The following is a 19059-nucleotide window of genomic DNA, read 5'->3' on the forward strand; positions in this document are numbered from 1 at the left end:
CGGCCATCCTAAGCTGAACGCGCCTGCTCTCGTCAGATTGCAGACTGCTATCCAGCTTAGGGCCTGGTAAGTACCAGCATGGGAGACTGGCTGGGAATCCCAGGTGCAGTTGACATTTTAATCTGTTGCCGCCTTCCGCTCCGATTCGGAAAAGGATTTATTGATGCTTAAATCCACAATACACAGGGTGTGAAGCTGTCAACGGCCATCCTAAGCCTGAACGTGCCTGCTCTCCTCAGATCGCAGACTACTGCCCGGCAGTTACCGGCATGGGAGACTGGCTGGCAATCCAAGGTGCCATTGACATTTTGCTCTGTTGCTGCCTTCCTCTCCGATTAATAAAAATATTTATTGATGCTTAAATTCACAATATACAAGGCGTGAAGATGTCAACGGCCATCCTAAGCTGAACGCGCCTGCTCTCGTCAGATCGCAGACTGGTACAGATCTTAGGGCCCGGTAAGTACCGGCATGGGACACTGGCTGGGAATCCCGGCTGCCGTTGACATTTTGCTCTGTTGCCGCCTTCCGTTCCGATTCCGAAAAGGATTTATTGATGCTTAAATGCACAGTTTACAAAGTGTGAAGCTGTCAACGGCCATCCTAAGCTGAACGCGCCTGCTCTCGACAGATCGCAGACTGATACCCAGCTTAGGGCCTGGTAAGTACCAGCATGGGAGACTGGCTGGGAATCCCGGCTGCCGTTGACATTTTGCTCTGTTGCCGCCTTCCGTTCCGATTCCGAAAAGGATTTATTGATGCCTAAATGCACAGTATAAAGGGCGAGAAGCTGTCAACAGCCATCCTAAGCAGAACGCGCCTGCTCTCGTCAGATCGCAGACTGCTACCCAGCTTAGGGCCCGGTAAGTACCAGCATGGGAGACTGGCTGGGAATCCCAGGTGCAGTTGACATTTTGCTCTGTTGCCGCCTTCCGTTCCGATTCCGAAAAGGATATATTGATGCTTAAATGCGCAATATAAAAATCAAGAAGCTGTCAATGGCCATCCTAAGCTGAACGCGCCTGCTCTCGGCAGATCGCAGACTGCTACCCAGCTTAGGGCCTGGTAAGTACCAGCATGGGAGACTGGCTGGGAATCCCAGATGTCGTTGACGTTGTGCTTTGTTGCCGCCTTCCGTTCTGATTCCGAAAAGGATTTATTGATGCTTAAATGCACAGTATACAATGTGTGAAGCTGTCAACGGCCATCCTAAGCTGAACGCGCCTGCTCTGGTCAGATCGCAGACTGCTACCCAGCTTAGGGCCTGGTAAGTACCAGCATGGGAGACTGGCTGGGAATCCCGGGTGCAGTTGACATTTTAATCTGTTGCCGCCTTCCGCTTCGATTCGGAAAATTATTTATTGATGCTTAAATCCACAATATAAAGGGCGTGAAGCTGTCAACGGCCATCCTAAGCTGAACGCGCCTGCTCTCGTCAGATCGCAGACTGATACCCAGCTTAGGGCCTGGTAAGTACCAGCATGGGAGACTGGCTGGGAATCCCAGGTGTCGTTGACATTTTGCTCTGTTGCCGCCTTACGCTCCGATTCCGAAAAGGATTTATTGATGTTTAAATCCACAGTATACAGGGTGTGAAGATGTCTATGGCCATCCTAAGCTGAATGCGCCTGTTCTCGTCAGATCGCAGACTGCTACCCAACTTCAGGCCTGGTAAGTACCAGCATGGGAGACTGGCTGGGAATCCTGGGTGCAGTTGCCATTTTGCTCTGTTTCTGCTCCGATTCCGAAAATTGTTTATTGATGCTTAAATCCACAGTATACAAAGTGTGAAGCTGTCAACGGCCATCCTAAGCTGAACGTGCCTGCTCTTGTCAGATCGCAGACTGCTACCCAGCTTAGGGCCTGGTAAGTACCAGCATAGGAGACTGGCTGGGAATCCCAGGTGCAGTTGACATTTTAATCTGTTGCCGCCTTCCGCTCCGATTCGGAAACGGATTTATTGATGCTTAAATCCACAATACACAGGGTGTGAAGCTGTCAACGGCCATCCTAAGCCTGAACGTGCCTGCTCTCCTCAGATCGCAGACTACTGCCCGGCAGTTACCGGCATGGGAGACTGGCTGGCAATCCAAGGTGCCATTGACATTTTGCTCTGTTGCCGCCTTCCTCTCCGATTAATAAAAATATTTATTGATGCTTAAATTCACAATATACAAGGCGTGAAGATGTCAACGGCCATCCTAAGCTGAACGCGCCTTCTCTCGTCAGATCGCAGACTGCTACCCAGCTTAGGGCCCAGTAAGTACCGGCATGGGAGACTGGCTGGGAATCCCGGGTGCAGTTGACATTTTGCTCTGTTGCCGCCTTCCTTTCCGATTCCGAAAATGATTTATTGATGCTTAAATGCACAGTATAAAAAACATGAAGCTGTCAATGGCCATCCTAAGCTGAACGCGCCTGCTTTCGTCAGATCGCAGACTGCTACCTAGCTTAGGGCCCGGTAAGTACTGGCATGGGAGACTGGCTGGGAATCCCGGTTGCCGTTGACATTTTGCTCTATTGCTGCCTTCCGCTCCAATTCCGAAAATAATTTATTGATGCTTAAATCCACAGTATACAAGGTGTGAAGCTGTCGACGGCCATCCTAAGCATAATGCGCCTGCTCTCGTCAGAATGCAGACTGGTACAGATCTTAGGGCCCGGTAAGTACCGGCATGGGACACTGGCTGGGAATCCCGGCTGCCGTTGACATTTTGCTCTGTTGCCGCCTTCCGTTCCGATTCCGAAAAGGATTTATTGATGCCTAAATGCACAGTTTAAAGGGCGAGAAGCTGCCGACGGCCATCCTAAGCTGAACGCGCCTGCTCTCGTCAGATCGCAGACTGCTACCCAGCTTAGGGCCCGGTAAGTACCAGCATGGGAGACTGGCTGGGAATCCAGGGTGCAGTTGACATTTTAATCTGTTGCCGCCTTCCGCTTCGATTCGGAAAATTATTTATTGATGCTTAAATTCACAATATAAAGGGCGTGAAGCTGTCAACTGCCATCCTAAGCTAAACGCGTCTGCTCTCTTCAGATCGCAGACTGCTACCCAGCTTAGGGCCCGGTAAGTACCAGCATGGGAGACTGGCTGGGAGTCCCAGGTGTTGTTGACATTTTGCTCTGTAGCCGCCTTCCGCTCCGATTCCGAAAAGGATTTATTGATGCTTAAATCCACAGTATACAGGGTGTGAAGCCGTCTACGGCTATCCTAAGCTGAATGTGCCTGTTCTTGTCAGATCGCAGACTGCTGCCCGGCAAGTACGGGCATGGGAGACTGGCTGGCAATCCAAGGTGCTATTGACATTTTGCTCTGTTGCCGCCTTCCTCTACGATTCCGAAAAGGATTTATTGATGCTTAAATGCACAGTATAAAAAGCATGAAGCTGTCAATGGCCATCCTAAGCTGAATGCGCCTGCTCTCGTCAGATCGCAGACTGCTACCCAGCTTAGCGCCCGGTAAGTACTGGCATGGGAGACTGGCTGGGAATCCTGGGTGCCGTTGACATTTTGCTCTATTGCTGCCTTCCGCTCCGATTCCGAAAATAATTTATTGATGCTTAAATCCACAGTATACAAGGTGTGAAGCTGTCGACGGCCATCCTAAGCTTAACGCGCCTGCTCTCGTCAGATCGCAGACTGGTACAGATCTTAGGGCCCGGTAAGTACCGGCATGGGACACTGGCTGGGAATCCCGGCTGCCGTTGACATTTTGCTCTGTTGCCGCCTTCCGTTCCGATTCCGAAAAGGATTTATTGATGCCTAAATGCACAGTTTAAAGGGCGAGAAGCTGCCGACGGCCATCCTAAGCTGAACGCGCCTGCTCTCGTCAGATCGCAGACTGCTACCCAGCTTAGGGCCCGGTAAGTACCAGCATGGGAGACTGGCTGGGAATCCCAGGTGTCGTTGACATTTTGCTCTGTTGCCGCCTTCCGCTCCGATTCCGAAAAGGTTTTATTGATGCTTAAATCCACAGTATACAGGGTGTGAAGATGTCTATGGCCATCCTAAGCTGAATGCGCGTGTTCTCGTCAGATCGCAGACTGCCACCCAGCTTCGGGCCTGGTAAGTACCAGCATGGGAGACTGGCTGGGATTCCCGGGTGCAGTTGACATTTTGCTCCGATTCCGAAAATTATTTATTGATGCTTAAATCCACAGTATACAAAGTGTGAAGCTGTCAACGGCCATCCTAAGCTGAACACGCCTGCTCTCGTCAGATCGCAGACTGCTACCCAGCATAGGGCCTGGTAAGTACCAGCATGGGTGACTGGCTGGGAATCCCGGGTGCAGTTGACATTTTAATCTGTTGCCGCCTTCCGCTCCGATTCGGAAAAGGATTTATTGATGCTTAAATCAACAATATACAGGGTGTGAAGCTGTCAACGGCCATCCTAAGCCTGAACGTGCCTGCTCTCCTCAGATCGCAGACTACTGCCCGGCAGTTACCGGCATGGGAGACTGGCTGGCAATCCAAGGTGCCATTGACATTTTGCTCTGTTGCCGCCTTCCTCTCCGATTAATAAAAATATTTATTGATGCTTAAATTCACAATATACAAGGCGTGAAGATGTCAACGGCCATCCTAAGCTGAACGCGCCTGCTCTCGTCAGATCGCAGACTGCTACCCAGCTTAGGGCCCAGTAAGTACCGGCATGGGAGACTGGCTGGGAATCCCGGGTGCAGTTGACATTATGCTCTGTTGCCGCCTTCCGTTCCGATTCCGAAAAGGATTTATTGATGCTTAAATGCACAGAATACAGGGTGTGAAGCTGTCAACGGCCATCCTAAGCTGAACGCGCCTGCTCTCGTCAGATCGCAGACTGATACCCAGCTTAGGGCCTGGTAAGTACCAGCATGGTAGACTGGCTGGAATCCCGGGTGCAGTTGACATTTTAATCTGTTGCCGCCTTCCGCTCCGATTCGGAAAAGGATTTATTGATGCTTAAATCCACAATATACAGGGTGTGAAGCTGTCAACGGCCATCCTCAGCTGAACGTGTCTGCTCTCCTCAGATCGCAGACTGCTGCCCGGCAGATACCGGCGTGGGAGACTGGCTGGCAATCCAAGGTGCCATTCACATTTTGCTCTGTTGTCGCCTTCCTCTCCGATTAATAAAAATATTAATTGATGCTTAAATCCACAGTATACAAAGTGTGAAGCTGTCAACGGCCATCCTAAGCTGGACGCGCTTGCTCTCGTCAGATTGCAGACTGTTACCCAGCTTAGGGCCTGGTAAGTACCAGCATGGGAGACTGGCTGGGAATCCCGGGTGCAGTTGACATTTTAATCTGTTGCCGCCTTCCGCTCTGATTCGGAAAAGGATTTATTGATGCTTAAATGCACAGTATAAAGGGCGTGAAGCTGTCAACGGCCATCCTAAGCTGAACGCGCTTGCTCTCGTCAGAACGCAGACTGCTACCCAGCTTAGGGCCCGGTAAGTATCAGCATGGGAGACTGGCTGGGAATCCCAGGTGTTGTTGACATTTTGCTCTGTAGCCGCCTTCCGCTCCGATTCCGAAAAGGATTTATTGATGCTTAAATCCACAGTATACAGGTTGTGAAGCAGTCTACGGCTATCCTAAGCTGAATGTGCCTGTTCTTGTCAGATCGCAGACTGCTGCCCGGCAAGTACGGGCATGGGAGACTGGCTGGCAATCCAAGGTGCTATTGACATTTTGCTCTGTTGCCGCCTTCCTCTCTGATTCCGAAAAGGATTTATTGATGCTTAAATGCACAGTATAAAAAGCATGAAGCTGTCAATGGCCATCCTAAGCTGAACGCGCCTGCTCTCGTCAGATCGCAGACTGCTACCCAGCTTAGAGCCCGGTAAGTACTGGCGTGGGAGACTGGCTGGGAATCCCGGGTGTCGTTGACATTTTGCTCTGTTGCCGCCTTACGCTCCAATTCCGAAAAGGATTTATTGATGCTTAAATCCACAGTATACAGGGTGTGAAGATGTCAACGGCCATCCTAAGCTGAATGCGCCTGTTCTCGTCAGATCGCAGACTGCTACCCAGTTTCGGGCCTGGTAAGTACCAGCATGGGAGACTGGCTGGGAATCCCGGGTGCAGTTGACATTTTAATCTGTTGCTGCCTTCCGCTTCGATTCGGAAAAGGATTTGTTGATGCTTAAATCCACAATGCACAGGGTGTGAAGCTGTCAATGGCCATCCTAAGCCTGAACATGCCTGCTCTCCTCAGATCGCAGACTGCTCCCTGGCAGTTACCAGCATGGGAGACTGGCTGGCAATTCAAAGTGCCATTGACATTTTGCTCTGTTGCCGCCTTCCTCTCCGATTAATAAAAATATTTATTGATGCTTAAATCCACAATATACAAGGCGTGAAGATGTCAACGGCCATCCTAAGCAGAACGCGCCAGCTCTCGTCAGATCGCAGACTGCTACCCAGCTTAGGGCCCAGTAATTACCGGCATGGGAGACTGGCTGGGAATCCCGGGTGCAGTTGACATTTTGCTCTGTTGCCGCCTTCCGTTCCGATTCCGAAAAGGATTTATTGATGCTTAAATGCACAGTATAAAAAGCATGAAGCTGTCAATGGCCTACCTAAGCTGAACGCGCCTGCTCTCGTCAGATCGCAGACTGCTACCCAGCTAAGGGCACAGTAAGTACCAGCATGGGAGACTGGCTGGGAATCCCGGGTGCAGTTGACATTTTAATCTGTTGCTGCCTTCCGCTCCGATTCCGAAAAGGATTTATTGATGCTTAAATGCACAGTATAAAAAGCATGAAGCTGTCAATGGCCATCCTAAGCTGAACGCGCCTGCTCTCGTCAGATCGCAGACTGCTCTAGCTTAGGGCCCGGTAGGTACTGGCATGGGAGACTGGCTGGGAATCCCGGTTGCCGTTGACATTTTGCTCTATTGCTGCCTTCCGCTCCGATTCCGAAAATAATTTATTGATGCTTAAATCCACAGTATACAAGGTGTGAAGCTGTCGACGGCCATCCTAAGCTTAACGCGCCTGCTCTCGTCAGATCGCAGACTGGTACAAATCTTAGGGCCCGGTAAGTACCGGCATGGGACACTGGCTGTGAATCCCGACTGCCGTTGACATTTTGCTCTGTTGCCGCCTTCCGTTCCGATTCCGAAAAGGATTTATTGATGCTTAAATGCACAGTATACAAAGTGTGAAGCTGTCAACGGCCATCCTAAGCTGAACGCGCCTGCTCTCGTCAGATCGCAGACTGCTACCCAGCTTAGGGCCCGGTAAGTACCAGCATGGGAGACTGGCTGGGAATCCCGGGTGCAGTTGACATTTTGCTCTGTTGCCGCCTTCCGTTCCGTTCCGTTCCGATTCCGAAAAGGATATATTGATGCTTAAATGCACAATATAAAAATCAAGAAGCTGTCAACGGCCATCCTAAGCTGAACGTGCCTGCTCTCGTCAGATCGCAGACTGCTACCCAGCTTAGGGCCCGGTAAGTACCAGCATGGGAGACTGGCTGGGAATCCCAGGTGTCGTTGACATTTTGCTCTGTTGCCGCCTTCCGTTCCGATTCTGAAAAGGATTTATTGATGCTTAAATGCACAGTATACAAAGTGTGAAGCTGTCAACAGCCATCCTAAGCTGAACGCGCCTGCTCTCGTCAGATCGCAGACTGCTACCCAGCTTAGGGCCTGGTAAGTACCAGCATGGGAGACTGGCTGGGAATCCCGGGTCTAGTTGACATTTTAATCTGTTGCCGCCTTCCGCTTCGATTCGGAATATTATTTATTGATGCTTAAATCCACAATATAAAGGGCGTGAAGCTGTCAACAGCCATCCTAAGCTGGACGCGCCTGCTCTCGTCAGATCGGAGACTGATACCCAGCTTAGGGCCTGGTAAGTACCAGCATGGGAGACTGGCTGGGAATCCCAGGTGTCGTTGACATTTTGCTCTGTTGCCGCCTTACGCTCCGATTCCGAAAAGGATTTATTGATGCTTAAATCCACAGTATACAGGGTGTGAAGATGTCTATGGCCATCCTAAGCTGAATGCGCCTGTTCTCGTCAGATCGCAGACTGCTACCCAGCTTCGGGCCTGGTAAGTTCCAGCATGGGAGACTGGCTGGGAATCCCGGGTGCAGTTGCCATTTTGCTCTGTTTCTGCTCCGATTCCGAAAATTGTTTATTGATGCTTAAATCCACAGTATACAAAGTGTGAAGCTGTCAACGGCCATCCTAAGCTGAACGCGCCTGCTCTCGTCAGATCGCAGACTTTTACCCAGCTTAGGGCCTGGTAAGTACCAGCATGGGAGACTGGCTGGGAATCCCAGGGGCAGTTGACATTTTAATCTGTTGCTGCCTTCCGCTCCGATTCGGAAAAGGATTTATTGATGCTTAAATCCACAATACACAGGGTGTGAAGCTGTCAACGGCCATCCTAAGCCTGAACGTGCCTGCTCTCCTCAGATCGCAGACTACTGTCCGGCAGTTACCAGCATGGGAGACTGGCTGGCAATCCAAGGTGCCATTGACATTTTGCTCTGTTGCCGCCTTCCTCTCCGATTAATAAAAATATTTATTGATGCTTAAATCCACAATATACAAGGCGTGAAGATGTCAACGGCCGTCCTAAGCTGAACGCGCCTGCTCTCGTCAGATCGCAGACTGCTACCCAGCTTAGGGCCCAGTAATTACCGGAATGGGAGACTGGCTGGGAATCCCGGGTGCAGTTGACATTATGCTCTGTTGCTGCCTTCCGTTCCGATTCTGAAAAGGATTTATTGATGCTTAAATTCACAGTATAAAAAGCATTAAGCTGTCAATGGCCATCCTAAGATGTACGCGCCTGCTCTCGTCAGATCGCAGACTGCTACCCAGCTAAGGGCACAGTAAGTACCAGCATGGGAGACTGGCTGGGAATCCCGGGTGCAGTTGACATTTAAATCTGTTGCCGCCTTCCGCTCCGATTCCGAAAAGGATTTATTGATACTTAAATGCACAGTATAAAAAGCATGAAGCTGTCAATGGCCATCCTAAGCTGAACGCGCCTGCTCTCGTCAGATCGCAGACTGCTCTAGCTTAGGGCCCGGTAGGTACTGGCATGGGAGACTGGCTGGGAATCCTGGTTGCCGTTGACATTTTGCTCTATTGCTGCCTTCCGCTCCGATTCCGAAAAGAATTTATTGATGCTTAAATCCACAGTATACAAGGTGTGAAGCTGTCGACGGCCATCCTAAGCTTAACGCGCCTGCTCTCGTCAGATCGCAGACTGGTACAGATCTTAGGGCCCGGTAAGTACCGGCATGGGACACTGGCTGGGAATCCCGGCTGCCGTTGACATTTTGCTCTGTTGCCGCCTTCCGTTCCGATTCCGAAAAGGATTTATTGATGCTTAAATGCACAGTATACAAAGTGTGAAGCTGTCAACGGCCATCCTAAGCTGAACGCGCCTGCTCTCGACAGATCGCAGACTGATACCCAGCTTAGGGCCTGGTAAGTACCAGCATGGGAGACTGGCTGGGAATCCCGGCTGCCGTTGACATTTTGCTCTGTTGCCGCCTTCCGTTCCGATTCCGAAAAGGATTTATTGATGCCTAAATGCACAGTATAAAGGGCGAGAAGCTGTCAACAGCCATCCTAAGCAGAACGCGCCTGCTCTCGTCAGATCGCAGACTGCTACCCAGCTTAGGGCCCGGTAAGTACCAGCATGGGAGACTGGCTGGGAATCCCGGGTGCAGTTGACATTTTGCTCTGTTGCCGCCTTCCGTTCCGATTCCGAAAAGGATATATTGATGCTTAAATGCACAATATAAAAATCAAGAAGCTGTCAACGGCCATCCTAAGCTGAACGCGCCTGCTCTCGTCAGCTCGCAGACTGCTACCCAGCTTAGGGCCCGGTAAGTACCAGCATGGGAGACTGGCTGGGAATCCCAGGTGTCGTTGACATGTTGCTCTGTTGCCGCCTTCCGTTCCGATTCCGAAAAGGATTTATTGATGCTTAAATGCACAGTATACAAAGTGTGAAGCTATCAACGGCCATCCTAAGCTGAACGCGCCTGCTCTCGTCAGATCGCAGACTGCTACCCAGCTTAGGGCCTGGTAAGTACCAGCATGGGAGACTGGCTGGGAATCCCGGGTGCAGTTGACATTTTAATCTGTTGCCGCCTTCCGCTTCGATTCGGAAAATTATTTATTGATGGTTAAATCCACAATATAAAGGGCGTGAAGCTGTCAACGGCCATCCTAAGCTGAACGCGCCTGCTCTCGTCAGATCGCAGACTGATACCCAGCTTAGGGCCTAGTAAGTACCAGCATGGGAGACTGGCTGGGAATCCCAGGTGTCGTTGACATTTTGCTCTGTTGCCGCCTTACGCTCCGATTCCGAAAAGGATTTATTGATGCTTAAATCCACAGTATACAGGGTGTGAAGATGTCTATGGCCATCCTAAGCTGAATGCGCCTGTTCTCGTCAAATCGCAGACTGCTACCCAGCTTCGGGCCTGGTAAGTACCAGCATGGGAGACTGGCTGGGAATCCTGGGTGCAGTTGCCATTTTGCTCTGTTTCTGCTCCGATTCCGAAAATTGTTTATTGATGCTTAAATCCACAGTATACAAAGTGTGAAGCTGTCAACGGCCATCCTAAGCTGAACGCGCCTGCTCTTGTCAGATCGCAGACTGCTACCCAGCTTAGGGCCTGGTAAGTATCAGCATGGGAGACTGGCTGGGAATCCCAGGTGCAGTTGACATTTTAATCTGTTGCCGCCTTCCGCTCCGATTCGGAAAAGGATTTATTGATGCTTAAATCCACAATACACAGGGTGTGAAGCTGTCAACGGCCATCCTAAGCCTGAACGTGCCTGCTCTCCTCAGATCGCAGACTACTGCCCGGCAGTTACCGGCATGGGAGACTGGCTGGCAATCCAAGGTGCCATTGACATTTTGCTCTGTTGCCGCCTTCCTCTCCGATTAATAAAAATATTTATTGATGCTTAAATTCACAATATACAAGGCGTGAAGATGTCAACGGCCATCCTAAGCTGAACGCGCCTTCTCTCGTCAGATCGCAGACTTCTACCCAGCTTAGGGCCCAGTAAGTACCGGCATGGGAGACTGGCTGGGAATCCCGGGTGCAGTTGACATTTTGCTCTGTTGCCGCCTTCCGTTCCGATTCCGAAAATGATTTATTGATGCTTAAATGCACAGTATAAAAAACATGAAGCTGTCAATGGCCATCCTAAGCTGAACGCGCCTGCTTTCGTCAGATCGCAGACTGCTACCTAGCTTAGGGCCCGGTAAGTACTGGCATGGGAGACTGGCTGGAAATCCCGGTTGCCGTTGACATTTTGCTCTATTGCTGCCTTCCGCTCCGATTCCGAAAATAATTTATTGATGCTTAAATCCACAGTATACAAGGTGTGAAGCTGTCGACGGCCATCCTAAGCATAATGCGCCTGCTCTCGTCAGAATGCAGACTGGTACAGATCTTAGGGCCCGGTAAGTACCGGCATGGGACACTGGCTGGGAATCCCGGCTGCCGTTGACATTTTGCTATGTTGCCGCCTTCCGTTCCGATTCCGAAAAGGATTTATTGATGCTTAAATGCACAGTATACAGGGTGTGAAGCTGTCAACGGCCATCCTAAGCTGAACGCGCCTGCTCTCGTCAGATCGCAGACTGATACCCAGCTTAGGGCCTGGTAAGTACCAGCATGGGAGACTGGCTGGGAATCCAGGGTGCAGTTGACATTTTAATCTGTTGCCGCCTTCCGCTTCGATTCGGAAAATTATTTATTGATGCTTAAATCCACAATATAAAGGGCATGAAGCTGTCAACTGCCATCCTAAGCTAAACGCATCTGCTCTCTTCAGATCGCAGACTGCTACCCAGCTTAGGGCCCGGTAAGTACCAGCATGGGAGACTGGCTGGGAGTCCCAGGTGTTGTTGACATTTTGCTCTGTAGCCGCCTTCCGCTCCGATTCCGAAAAGGATTTATTGATGCTTAAATCCACAGTATACAGGGTGTGAAGCCGTCTACGGCTATCCTAAGCTGAATGTGCCTGTTCTTGTCAGATCGCAGACTGCTGCCCGGCAAGTACGGGCATGGGAGACTGGCTGGCAATCCAAGGTGCTATTGACATTTTGCTCTGTTGCCGCCTTCCTCTACGATTCCGAAAAGGATTTATTGATGCTTAAATGCACAGTATAAAAAGCATGAAGCTGTCAATGGCCATCCTAAGCTGAATGCGCCTGCTCTCGTCAGATCGCAGACTGCTACCCAGCTTAGGGCTCGGTAAGTAATGGCATGGGAGACTGGCTGGGAATCCCGGGTGCCGTTGACATTTTGCTCTATTGCTGCCTTCCGCTCCGATTCCGAAAATAATTTATTGATGCTTAAATCCACAGTATACAAGGTGTGAAGCTGTCGACGGCCATCCTAAGCTTAACGCGCCTGCTCTCGTCAGATCGCAGACTGGTACAGATCTTAGGGCCCGGTAAGTACCGGCATGGGACACTGGCTGGGAATCCCGGCTGCCGTTGACATTTTGCTCTGTTGCCGCCTTCCGTTCCGATTCCGAAAAGGATTTATTGATGCCTAAATGCACAGTTTAAAGGGCGAGAAGCTGCCGACGGCCATCCTAAGCTGAACGCGCCTGCTCTCGTCAGATCGCAGACTGCTACCCAGCTTAGGGCCCGGTAAGTACCAGCATGGGAGACTGGCTGGGAATCCCAGGTGTCGTTGACATTTTGCTCTGTTGCCGCCTTCCGCTCCGATTCCGAAAAGGTTTTATTGATGCTTAAATCCACAGTATACAGGGTGTGAAGATGTCTATGGCCATCCTAAGCTGAATGCGCGTGTTCTCGTCAGATCGCAGACAGCCACCCAGCTTCGGGCCTGGTAAGTACCAGCATGGGAGACTGGCTGGGATTCCCGGGTGCAGTTGATATTTTGCTCCGATTCCGAAAATTATTTATTGATGCTTAAATCCACAGTATACAAAGTGTGAAGCTGTCAACGGCCATCCTAAGCTGAACACGCCTGCTCTTGTCAGATCGCAGACTGCTACCCAGCATAGGGCCTGGTAAGTACCAGCATGGGTGACTGGCTGGGAATCCCGGGTGCAGTTGACATTTTAATCTGTTGCCGCCTTCCGCTCCGATTCGGAAAAGGATTTATTGATGCTTAAATCAACAATATACAGGGTGTGAAGCTGTCAACGGCCATCCTAAGCCTGAACGTGCCTGCTCTCCTCAGATCGCAGACTACTGCCCGGCAGTTACCGGCATGGGAGACTGGCTGGCAATCCAAGGTGCCATTGACATTTTGCTCTGTTGCCGCCTTCCTCTCCGATTAATAAAAATATTTATTGATGCTTAAATTCACAATATACAAGGCGTGAAGATGTCAACGGCCATCCTAAGCTGAACGCGCCTGTTCTCGTCAGATCGCAGACTGCTACCCAGCTTAGGGCCCAGTAAGTACCGGCATGGGAGACTGGCTGGGAATCCCGGGTGCAGTTGACATTTTGCTCTGCTGCCGCCTTCCGTTCCGATTCCGAAAAGGATTTATTGATGCTTAAATCCACAATACACAGGGTGTGAAGCTGTCAACGGCCATCCTAAGCCTGAACGTGCCTGCTCTCCTCAGATCGCAGACTACTGCCTGGCAGTTACCGGCATGGGAGACTGGCTGGCAATCCAAGGTGCCATTGACATTTTGCTCTGTTGCCGCCTTCCTCTCCGATTAATAAAAATATTTATTGATGCTTAAATTCACAATATACAAGGCATGAAGATGTCAACGGCCATCCTAAGCTGAACGCGCCTGCTCTCGTCAGATCGCAGACTGCTACCCAGCTTAGGGCCCAGTAAGTACCGGCATGGGAGACTGGCTGGGAATCCCGGGTGCAGTTGACATTATGCTCTGTTGCCGCCTTCCGTTCCGATTCCGAAAAGGATTTATTGATGCTTAAATGCACAGAATACAGGGTGTGAAGCTGTCAACGGCCATCCTAAGCTGAACGCGCCTGCTCTCGTCAGATCGCAGACTGATACCCAGCTTAGGGCCTGGTAAGTACCAGCATGGTAGACTGGCTGGAATCCCGGGTGCAGTTGACATTTTAATCTGTTGCCGCCTTCCGCTCCGATTCGGAAAAGGATTTATTGATGCTTAAATCCACAATATACAGGGTGTGAAGCTGTCAACGGCCATCCTAAGCTGAACGTGTCTGCTCTCCTCAGATCGCAGACTGCTGCCCGGCAGATACCGGCGTGGGAGACTGGCTGGCAATCCAAGGTGCCATTGACATTTTGCTCTGTTGCCGCCTTCCTCTCCGATTAATAAAAATATTAATTGATGCTTAAATCCACAGTATACAAAGTGTGAAGCTGTCAACGGCCATCCTAAGCTGGACGCGCCTGCTCTCGTCAGATTGCAGACTGTTACCCAGCTTAGGGCCTGGTAAGTACCAGCATGGGAGACTGGCTGGGAATCCCGGGTGCAGTTGACATTTTAATCTGTTGCCGCCTTCCGCTCTGATTCGGAAAAGGATTTATTGATGCTTAAATGCACAGTATAAAGGTCGTGAAGCTGTCAACGGCCATCCTAAGCTGAACGCGCTTGCTCTCGTCAGAACGCAGACTGCTACCCAGCTTAGGGCCCGGTAAGTATCAGCATGGGAGACTGGCTGGGAATCCCAGGTGTTGTTGACATTTTGCTCTGTAGCCGCCTTCCGCTCCGATTCCGAAAAGGATTTATTGATGCTTAAATCCACAGTATACAGGTTGTGAAGCAGTCTACGGCTATCCTAAGCTGAATGTGCCTGTTCTTGTCAGATCGCAGACTGCTGCCCGGCAAGTACGGGCATGGGAGACTGGCTGGCAATCCAAGGTGCTATTGGCATTTTGCTCTGTTGCCGCCTTCCTCTCTGATTCCGAAAAGGATTTATTGATGCTTAAATGCACAGTATAAAAAGCATGAAGCTGTCAATGGCCATCCTAAGCTGAACGCGCCTGCTCTCGTCAGATCGCAGACTGCTACCCAGCTTAGAGCCCGGTAAGTACTGGCGTGGGAGACTGGCTGGGAATCCCGGGTGCAGTTGACATTTTGCTCTGTTGCCGCCTTACGCTCCGATTCCGAAAAGGATTTATTGATGCTTAAATCCACAGTATACAGGGTGTGAAGATGTCTACGGCCATCCTAAGCTGAATGCGCCTGTTCTCGTCAGATCGCAGACTGCTACCCAGCTTCGGGCCTGGTAAGTACCAGCATGGGAGACTGGCTGGGAATCCCGGGTGCAGTTGACAATTTGCTCTGTTTCTGCTCCGATTCCGAAAATTATTTATTGATGCTTAAATCCACAATACACAGGGTGTGAAGCTGTCAACGGCCATCCTAAGCCTGAACATGCCTGCTCTCCTCAGATCGCAGACTGCTGCCCGGCAGTTACCAGCATGGGAGACTGGCTGGCAATTCAAGGTGCCATTGACATTTTGCTCTGTTGCTGCCTTCCTCTCCGATTAATAAAAATATTTATTGATGCTTAAATCCACAATATACAAGGCGTGAAGATGTCAACGGCCATCCTAAGCTGAACGCGCCTGCTCTTGTCAGATCGCAGACTGCTACCCAGCTTAGGGCCCAGTAATTACCGGCATGGGAGACTGGCTGGGAATCCCGGGTGCAGTTGACATTATGCTCTGTTGCCGCCTTCCGTTCCGATTCCGAAAAGGATTTATTGATGCTTAAATGCACAGTATAAAAAGCATGAAGCTGTCAATGGCCATCCTAAGCTGAACGCGCCTGCTCTTGTCAGATCGCAGACTGCTACCCAGCTAAGGGCACAGTAAGTACCAGCATGGGAGACTGGCTGGGAATCCCGGGTGCAGTTGACATTTTAATCTGTTGCCGCCTTCCGCTCCGATTCCGAAAAGGATTTATTGATGCTTAAATGCACAGTATAAAAAGCATGAAGCTGTCAATGGCCATCCTAAGCCTGAACGCGCCTGCTCTCGTCAGATCGCAGACTGCTCTAGCTTAGGGCCCGGTAGGTACTGGCATGGGAGACTGGCTGGGAATCCCGGTTGCCGTTGACATTTTGCTCTATTGCTGCCTTCCGCTCCGATTCCGAAAATAATTTATTGATGCTTAAATCCACAGTATACAAGGTGTGAAGCTGTCGACGGCCATCCTAAGCTTAACGCGCCTGCTCTCGTCAGATCGCAGACTGCTACCCAGCTTAGGGCCTGGTAAGTACCAGCATGGGAGACTGGCTGGGAATCCCAGGTGCAGTTGACAATTTAATCTGTTGCCGCCTTCCGCTCCGATTCGGAAAAGGATTTATTGATGCTTAAATCCACAATACACAGGGTGTGAAGCTGTCAACGGCCATCCTAAGCCTGAACGTGCCTGCTCTCCTCAGATCGCAGACCACTGCCCGGCAGTTACCGGCATGGGAGACTGGCTGGCAATCCAAGGTGCCATTGACATTTTGCTCTGTTGCCGCCTTCCTCTCCGATTAATAAAAATATTTATTGATGCTTAAATTCACAATATACAAGGCGTGAAGATGTCAACGGCCATCCTAAGCTGAACGCGCCTGCTCTCGTCAGATCGCAGACTGCTACCCAGCTTAGGGCCCAGTAAGTACCGGCATGGGAGACTGGCTGGGAATCCCGGGTGCAGTTGCCATTTTGCTCTGTTTCTGCTCCGATTCCGAAAATTATTTATTGATGCTTAAATCCACAGTATACAAAGTGTGAAGCTGTCAACGGCCATCCTAAGCTGAACGCGCCTGCTCTCGTCAGATCGCAGACTGCTACCCAGCTTAGGGCCTGGTAAGTACCAGCATGGGAGACTGGCTGGGAATCCCAGGTGCAGTTGACATTTTAATCTGTTGCCGCCTTCCGCTCCGATTCGGAAAAGGATTTATTGATGCTTAAATCCACAATACACAGGGTGTGAAGCTGTCAACGGCCATCCTAAGCCTGAACGTGCCTGCTCTCCTCAGATCGCAGACTACTGCCCGGCAGTTACCGGCATGGGAGACTGGCTGGCAATCCAAGGTGCCATTGACATTTTACTCTGTTGCCGCCTTCCGCTCCGATTCCGAAAAGGATTTATTGATGCTTAAATCCACAGTATACAGGGTGTGAAGCCGTCTACGGCTATCCTAAGCTGAATGTGCCTGTTCTTGTCAGATCGCAGACTGCTGCCCGGCAAGTACGGGCATTGGAGACTGGCTGGCAATCCAAGGTGCCATTGACATTTTGCTCTGTTGCCGCCTTCCTCTACGATTCCGAAAAGGATTTATTGATGCTTAAATGCACAGTATAAAAAGCATGAAGCTGTCAATGGCCATCCTAAGCTGAATGCGCCTGCTCTCGTCAGATCGCAGACTGCTACCCAGCTTAGGGCCCGGTAAGTACTGGCATGGGAGACTGGCTGGGAATCCCGGGTGCCGTTGACATTTTGCTCTATTGCTGCCTTCCGCTCCGATTCCGAAAATAATTTATTGATGCTTAAATCCACAGTATACAAGGTGTGAAGCTGTCGACGGCCATCCTAAGCTTAACGCGCCTGCTCTCGTCAGATCGCAGACTGGTACAGATCTTAGGGCCCGGTAAGTACCGGCATGGGACACTGGCTGGGAATCCCGGCTGCCGTTGACATTTTGCTCTGTTGCCGCCTTCCGTTCCGATTCCGAAAAGGATTTATTGATGCCTAAATGCACAGTTTAAAGGGCGAGAAGCTGTCGACGGCCATCCTAAGCTGAACGCGCCTGCTCTCGTCAGATCGCAGACTGCTACCCAGCTTAGGGCCCGGTAAGTACCAGCATGGGAGACTGGCTGGGAATCCCAGGTGTCGTTGACATTTTGCTCTGTTGCCGCCTTCCGTTCCGATTCCGAAAAGGTTTTATTGATGCTTAAATCCACAGTATACAGGGTGTGAAGATGTCTATGGCCATCCTAAGCTGAATGCGCCTGTTCTCGTCAGATCGCAGACTGCCACCCAGCTTCGGGCCTGGTAAGTACCAGCATGGGAGACTGGCTGGGATTCCCGGGTGCAGTTGACATTTTGCTCCGATTCCGAAAATTATTTATTGATGCTTAAATCCACAGTATACAAAGTGTGAAGCTGTCAACAGCCATCCTAAGCTGAACACGCCTGCTCTCGTCAGATCGCAGACTGCTACCCAGCTTAGGGCCTGGTAAGTACCAGCATGGGTGACTGGCTGGGAATCCCGGGTGCAGTTGACATTTTAATCTGTTGCCGCCTTCCGCTCCGATTCGGAAAAGGATTTATTGATGCTTAAATCAACAATATACAGGGTGTGAAGCTGTCAACGGCCATCCTAAGCCTGAACGTGCCTGCTCTCCTCAGATCGCAGACTGCTGTCCGGCAGTTACCGGCATGGGAGACTGGCTGGCAATCCAAGGTGCCATTGACATTTTGCTCTGTTGCCGCCTTCCTCTCCGATTAATAAAAATATTTATTGATGCTTAAATCCACAATATACAAGGCGTGAAGATGTCAACGGCCATCCTAAGCTGAACGCGCCTGCTCTCGTCAGATCGCAGACTGCTACCCAGCTTAGGGCCCAGTAAGTACCGGCATGGGAGACTGGCTGGGAATCCCGGGTGCAGTTGACATTATGCTCTGTTGCCGCCTTTCGTTCCGATTCCGAAAAGGATTTATTGATGCTTAAATCCACAATACACAGGGTGTGAAGCTGTCAACGGCCATCCTAAGCTGAACGTGGGAGACTGGCTGGCAATCCAAGGTGCCATTGACATTTTGCTCTGTTGCCGCCTTCCTCTCCGATTAATAAAAATTTTAATTGATGCTTAAATCCACAGTATACAAAGTGTGAAGCTGTCAACGGCCATCCTAAGCTGGACGCGCCTGCTCTCGTCAGATTGCAGACTGTTACCCAGCTTAGGGCCTGGTAAGTACCAGCATGGGAGACTGGCTGGGAATCCCGGGTGCAGTTGACATTTTAATCTGTTGCCGCCTTCCGCTCTGATTCGGAAAAGGATTTATTGATGCTTAAATGCACAGTATAAAGGGCGTGAAGCTGTCAACGGCCATCCTAAGCTGAACGCGCTTGCT

The 19059-nt window shown here is 50.6% G+C and overlaps 8 pseudogenes; all 8 read left to right on the forward strand.

The window, feature by feature from the left end:
• The first annotated feature begins 1398 nt into the window (after window positions 1-1398).
• On the forward strand, window positions 1399-1518 carry LOC130325414 (5S ribosomal RNA; annotated as a pseudogene).
• A 5641-nt stretch (window positions 1519-7159) lies between these two features.
• Window positions 7160-7279, forward strand: LOC130352625 (5S ribosomal RNA; annotated as a pseudogene).
• Window positions 7280-7371: 92 nt separating this feature from the next.
• LOC130330305 (5S ribosomal RNA) lies at window positions 7372-7491 on the forward strand (annotated as a pseudogene).
• Window positions 7492-9775: 2284 nt separating this feature from the next.
• Window positions 9776-9895, forward strand: LOC130352682 (5S ribosomal RNA; annotated as a pseudogene).
• A 6818-nt stretch (window positions 9896-16713) lies between these two features.
• Window positions 16714-16833, forward strand: LOC130329800 (5S ribosomal RNA; annotated as a pseudogene).
• Window positions 16834-17296: 463 nt separating this feature from the next.
• Window positions 17297-17416, forward strand: LOC130353090 (5S ribosomal RNA; annotated as a pseudogene).
• Window positions 17417-17700: 284 nt separating this feature from the next.
• LOC130324542 (5S ribosomal RNA) lies at window positions 17701-17820 on the forward strand (annotated as a pseudogene).
• A 266-nt stretch (window positions 17821-18086) lies between these two features.
• Window positions 18087-18206, forward strand: LOC130352055 (5S ribosomal RNA; annotated as a pseudogene).
• The last annotated feature ends 853 nt before the right edge of the window (window positions 18207-19059 follow it).

The sequence above is a fragment of the Hyla sarda genome, chromosome 1 (genome assembly GCF_029499605.1).
Source record: "Hyla sarda isolate aHylSar1 chromosome 1, aHylSar1.hap1, whole genome shotgun sequence".
Taxonomy (NCBI): domain Eukaryota; kingdom Metazoa; phylum Chordata; class Amphibia; order Anura; family Hylidae; genus Hyla; species Hyla sarda.